Genomic DNA, 6,590 nt, shown 5'->3' on the forward strand with positions numbered 1-6,590 from the left:
GAGGTGCACTGTTACTAGAGGTGTTGGTGTACAGTTTTATCTGATTGTTCTGTTTAAGACTAATTTTTATAGAATTTTCGCAGTTTAAATGTTTTAAATAACGGTGCTTCAATTTTGGGTGGTTATGAATAAATTTGAATTCTGCTTTTAATAGCAAAGGTGTACAGTGAACTAGAATATATTTTTACATCCCTGAGAGATTCCTTTAGTAGTAGAAAATTCAAAATATCCTTCTGATGAACACTATCCTCCTCTAGCAATGAAATAATGATGTAGAAGAGCATTTAGGAATTTTTAACTAGCTTTTGGTCTTTGTTTTAAATCCTGTATCAAGATTTCTTTTAACCTGGTCTTGTCAGATTACAGATGTATTCATTTCTGTGTGTGGGGTGTATAATACACATAATAAGGATTTATTTTAAAAACATGCTTAAGCAGGTAATTTTTTTTCCACATACAGCTAATTTGGCAGCATGTTTCTATCTATAGCCAGCTTTAGCGGCTGTGTAAAAGTATTATCTCCAGTTACATGTATCATAGCAGTTCTTTGTGAATTATAGTTTTCAAATCTTGCTGTCCATTTATAGGTAGTGAAACCAGGTAATCGGGTTAAATGACTTATATAAGGTCACATGGTTCCATGTTGATAGAGAGCTAGCCCATGGAACCTGGGTCTCTGCCTCTTGGTCCAGTGCCTCACTATTATGCCACTGTATTCATTCTAATGGACAAGGTGAACTGTCACAGAATTTACTAAAATACCCTCCACCAAGCTTTGGAAAGTAATGAAAACTACCACCTCAGAGGTGCTCTGTGTGAGATCATGCTAGGAGCACAGAGCACTCCTGGCTTACCAGCTGATCCTGGAGATTGCAGCAGGAGGTGAATGGGTTATCTCTGACCTTGTCAGGATTAAGTTGAGATGCGAAACAATCCAACACAAAGCCTAGTATGGCTTTGTGTAGTTTGACAAGATTGTGGTTGTAAGAGTAAAAGGACTTAAAGTGCTAGTTTACCATATTATTCAGTATCAAGAAGGACAGAAAACAATTTGCTAAAGTATTAAGGACTAAATTGTTAAGGAATTAAAATGCCAGGTTTGTTCTGCCTCATCTAGAATCAGTAGCTAACTTATTTCGGTGAGGTACAGTACATGAGTTCAGGAAGAGTCGTCGTCATCTTCAAGATTGTGCAGACACCTCGATGGGTTGATCATGATTAAAGTTCTGTAGGATTTGAGGGAGAGGCCTGGCCTCTTAGGGTGGCCATGACTAAGGTCTGGTTTTAGTTGGAGATCAAGTTGGGTTGCCCTGAACACCCCAAATTTAATCAGGTTCAAGAGGAAATGATTCTTACCAAATTCATAAGAACCCAATATAGAGGCAGTGTGCTAATTGAATTTACTGTGAGAAGTACACATTTCTGCCTTGAGGGCCAAACAGTTGTCAGAGGGTCAGTGTGTATTTTCTCTGTGAAAAGCCTTTGAGGGGGCACCAGATTTTATTACTCAGAAGATTACTTGGTAAGATTGGAATGGGATCAGAGCAATCAGGTTTTTTTAACTTTTTATTTTGGAAAACTTAAGACCTACATAAATGTAGAACAACAGTATAATTAGCCTCTATTAAAACTCACCACTAGTAAGAGTCAGTGGCCAGTCTTATATGTGTATGTGCATGTGTGTATGTATCCCCTGCCTATCATTTTCAAGCAAGTCTCAGACATACCATTTAATCTGTAAATACTTCAGCATGTATTTCTAAAAGTTAAAAAATTAAACAAGTTCATTAATGAAAATAAATGGGATGAACTTTTAATTGGCTGGAGTCCTCAACTGTAGTATTGGTCTGGTAGCTTACTTTCCATTGTATGTCTCAAGGGGACCAGGTAATGAGTCTGCTGCTCTGGCATCCTCCCCTCTGCCTGGCATCACCTCCTGTTTTGTTAATACATTTTTCCTTCAAACAGATCACAGTATATTTACAGTTGACCCTGAAACAATGAGGGAGGTTAGGGGTGCCAGCCACCCCCCACCAACCCCCATTGAGCCAAATCCACCTATACTTGACTTCCCCAAAACTAATAGCCTACTGTTGACCAGAGCCTTACCTATAACATAGTCAATTAATATGTATTTTGCATATGTATTACATACGCATGCTTACAATAGAGTAAGCTAGAGAAAAAGTTTTAAGAAAATCATAAGAGAGAACATATTTATAGTACTCGCTGTAGAAAATCCCTGTATAAGTGGACCCATGCAGTTCAAATTCATGTTCAAGGGTCAGCTGTATTTTCCAGTTTGGATTAAAACCCATTTCTTGCCTTCTTGAGGTTATAATAAACTAGTCCTATTTCAGCTTCGATATTTATCTTCTCTCCTTACACATGACACCTGCAGGCAGTCTGTCTGGTTTCTTCAATATATAGTTAGTGTCACAGAGGACAAACCACCCTATTTCCAAGGTCTGAGAAAACTGACTACATAGAGGTTGTTAGCCACCTTCTGATTAGAGTTTCTAGAGATGTTACAACGGAACAATGTAGGGTGGGAGTTTTGAGCTTGCATCCATTCTGTGCTTTTAAAAATGCATTTTAGATGGGCTGTGTGAATATTTTTAAGCATTATTCTAAAGTGCATGAAACAAAAGGAAAACACTTGAGAATTTATTGTGTATATTTTCTGTGGGATGGGACTTCGTTCAGACTGATTTTTAGTTGTTTATGAAAGAACCACAGGTGACTACTTTTAAAGAATTTTATGTTATAATTGTAATGCTTGTACATGGTTCAAAAAACAACAGTAGAAGTGTTAAGTGATCTCTTTCTCCCTTTTCCTGTCCCTCTGTTCTTCCTCTCCAGGAGCTACTGTTAACAGTTATTCCTTCTGGAGGGAGGTGGGTGGTGGGGGATGTAAGCATATATGTATAGACGGTTTTTTATATATGAAGTACACCATATGTTTTGAATCTTGCTGTTTTCACTCCGTATATTTAGAAACATTTGAGATCTAGGAGACCGCCCTTTTAAGTTTTAACATGTAGTTTTTTAAAAATACATTTCAAGTAAACCAAAGCAGAGGTCAATGTGTTTTTCATTGTTGTATCAGATTTTTAAATTTCCTACTTTGAAAATGCAGTTTGAGAGTCATAGTTGATCTGTTTCTTCTCCTCAGCCCTCCCAAGTAGCTGAGTTGTCAGAATTTAAGAATGTTTAGGAACAGCGGCTTTGGGAAGTAGTTTGGCATAAGTGGCCATGCCCTAACTTCTCAGTGTGGCTATTGCACTCCTAGATACATACCCTAGAGAAACTCTTACACATGTGTGTCAGGACGTGGATGTGAAAGTGTCATAATAGCATTGTTTGTAATAGGAAGAAAAGGAAAACAAAAAACTGGAAAGACCCCGCCTGTCCTTCAGCAGTCCACTGGATAGATTCCGTGGCCTAATCCTACAGTGGAATTGCACAGAAGTTAGACTGAGCTACAGCCACACGTGTGAACACAGGTGGATCTTGGTGGTTGGAAAAGCAAGTTGCAGAAGAATACATCCACTATGGTTCCATTTCTGTGAAGGTCAAAATCAAGCTGTGAAATCTATGGTAAATGAAAGAAAAGCAAGGAAATGATTAACATGAAATTCAGTGTTAACGTCCTGCATCGGAGGGACGGACGGAGGGTGAGGAGACCGTGGAGGGCAAGGAGCAGCCTTCGGAGGAACTGCTGCCGACGCTCTGTAGCTAAAGCTGGGTGGGCGGTTTCTATTTTAAACTGTATGTTTATGTGCTTTTGTATGTATGGTATTTCTTAATAAAATTTAAATTTAAAAAATGGGAAAAGGTCTTGGTGTAGGTAGTGACTAACAGATACAAGCATACTGTTATTTAATGAAATTTACCTTCTTGTAGTGACAGGCAGGTGTAAAAGGTATGGTTTCCTGAGCGCCAAATTTAGGGCCTTAATTGTAGTTATTTAGAAGCAGGGCCTAAGTGGATGTTTCCTTCGTGATCGCTTATTTTTATCTTTACATACTTTCATTTGGGATTTGGGTGTTAGCCAGGGAGCTGCTGCTGCTGTTCCATACATTTCTTGCAAAATCACGCCCTTCCAGAAAGGGAACTGCTGGGTGAGAAGAGCAATACTCCTGGCTGGTGGTCAGCACGTGCTTCCCCTGTTCAAACTAGATTGTCAAATCAGAGGGACTGTTCCATTTTGGCCTGTAATACTTTTATGAGGGGCACCATGAAGCGTGAGATGTTCACTCTTTAAAAGGGAAGTGACTGAAAGTAGAAATGTATCTGCAGTTGCATAAAATTCACCTGTATCCGCAGTGCTGGTGTGCGAGGTGCTGTTGTGATAACCTTGGATAGATCAGTGAGCAAAGTAGCAGCAACTTCTAGTGGAGTCTGTCGGGCCTGTGAGCTGTACAGGAAGAATTTCTGCTCTGAGGGATGGAAGGGGGCGCCGCTATGTTACCAGTCACCTCATTGTAAATGAACGTTAGGTTGTGAACGACTGAGAATTCTCTAGATCATTCCATCTTTTTGTTTCAACCTACTACATATGTTCTGGAACCTTTCAGGATAAGCATCCTAGTACCTGATTCGTTTCAACCACTTAAAAATCTTAAAATGGCCTTAAGTTGGTGTAAAAGTCAGTGGAATTGTACCTTCCTCAGAAACTAGTTTCCACAATTTCTGCATGAAGTATAAATTACAATGAAAATTACTCTTGAAGCTTCAGTTTTTATTAATCTTAAGCCTTAAGACTATTCATGTTATAGGAAGTAAGTTTTTACAATTTTTTCGTGCAAACTATATTGGAATGGATATTGAATTTGCTCAACGGTCTCATGATAAATTGCTGCCCTTGTTGAATTACTGTAATTAATCATGAGGCCACACTGTAGGTTCTGTTGTTATCATAGTGTAAGCTTTCCTCCCAACATTTTTTTCAAATTTATTCTACCATATTCACCAAAAAATACCACCTAAAAACCTCACTTCCCCACAAAGGGTGATTTGGGGCCATTAACAGCCAATCCTGAGCTCCTGCCCAAATTTTCCTTATTCAAAACAAAATTGAGAATACCTCAGGGAACTGGCCCTTGGGGATTGATCGCCTGTCATCTCCCCAGTCCTGTGGCACTGGAACGGCGCTACATGGAATTGGCTTGCAATAGGGGCTGTGCTGGCTCTTTAAAGACTTGTGATGTGGATGCTGAGCTTAGAATTTCAAGCAGAGGTGCTCCCACCCAAAGAGGTCCATGGCTACTAAGCAAATTGCAGGTTCAAGTCTCATGTACTCATCCCATTTTTTTTTTTTAATTTAAAGATTTTATTTATATATTGGAGAGCGCTCGCCGGCGGCGGTGGGGGGGTGGTGGTGGTGGTGGGTGGGGGCAGGGAGCTGAGGGAGAGGCACTAGCAGACGCAAGCCTTGATCTTGACCCTGAGATGACCTGAGCCGAAACCAAGAGTCGGATGCTCAATCAACTGAGCCACCTAGGCACCCTTCACAGTTTTATGAGTGAAATGATACATCTGTACCCACACTATTTAAAACCTTGCTCTTTGGACAGTTGGGCGAGGTGTTAGTATAGTGTTTGTCCCCCACCCTTCATCAAAGCCGAGATAGAATTTGCAGAGGCGTCATGGTGGCCCATTATGTGTTGGGGGAGACAAGACACTGCTTGGCAGAAGGAGCTCTGATGTTCTATAGCTCAGTTCCATGAATTTGAGTCCGGGAGTAATGGCTGGGAAGAGAAGTGACAGTGTGTGGGGTTAAGTGGGTAAATGAGGTCAACCTACCGAGTGCTTCCAAAGTACTAGTTCTTAACTAGAAGTTTGGGTGAGTTGACCCAGAAGGATTCTAGGTAGTGTGATAGGAGGAGGCCAGCTTTGAGCTAGTTGGTAAGGTGCCGACTTTGTTTTTTTCATCTGATTAGCAGAGGTGAGTGCTGTGGGCTGTGCCTTTGCCGTTTGACAAGTAGTGTTAAAAATGGCCTCAAAGGTAACTCAAGTTATATCAAGGCATGCCAGTTTATAGGCAAGTTTAAAAGTGTAAATAGGAAATGATGGTGTGACGTGTTTTTTTTTTTGAAGATTTTTATTTTTTTTAAAGATTTTATTTGACAGAGACAGCGAGAGAGGAAACACAAGCAGGGGGAGTGGGAGAGGGAGAAGCAGGCTTCCCGTGGAGCAGGGCGCCCGACGCGGGGCTCGATCCCAGGACCCTGGGATCATGACCTGAGCCGAAGGCAGACGCTTAACGACTGAGCCACCCGGGCAACCCCATGAAGATTTTATTTTAGAGCATGAGGGGAGGGGCAGAGGGAGAAGAGAATCTTAAGCAGACTCCACGCTAAGCGGGGAGCCCGATGCAGGGCTCAATCCCAGGACCCTAACATCATGACCTGAGCTGAAACCAAGAGTTGGATGCTTAACCGACTGCACCACCCAGGTGCCCCTGTACAATTTTTAAAAATAGCTCTTTGTCAAAGCACTTTGAAATTTCTCCCTGCCCAGAGAAGTTTGAGATGAGGGAACAATTTTCCAAAGTACACACATGAAGTTAGCAAACCAGTACATGC

This window comes from Phoca vitulina, unplaced genomic scaffold (genome assembly GCF_004348235.1).
Source record: "Phoca vitulina isolate PV1807 unplaced genomic scaffold, GSC_HSeal_1.0 scaffold40, whole genome shotgun sequence".
NCBI classification, from domain to species: domain Eukaryota; kingdom Metazoa; phylum Chordata; class Mammalia; order Carnivora; family Phocidae; genus Phoca; species Phoca vitulina.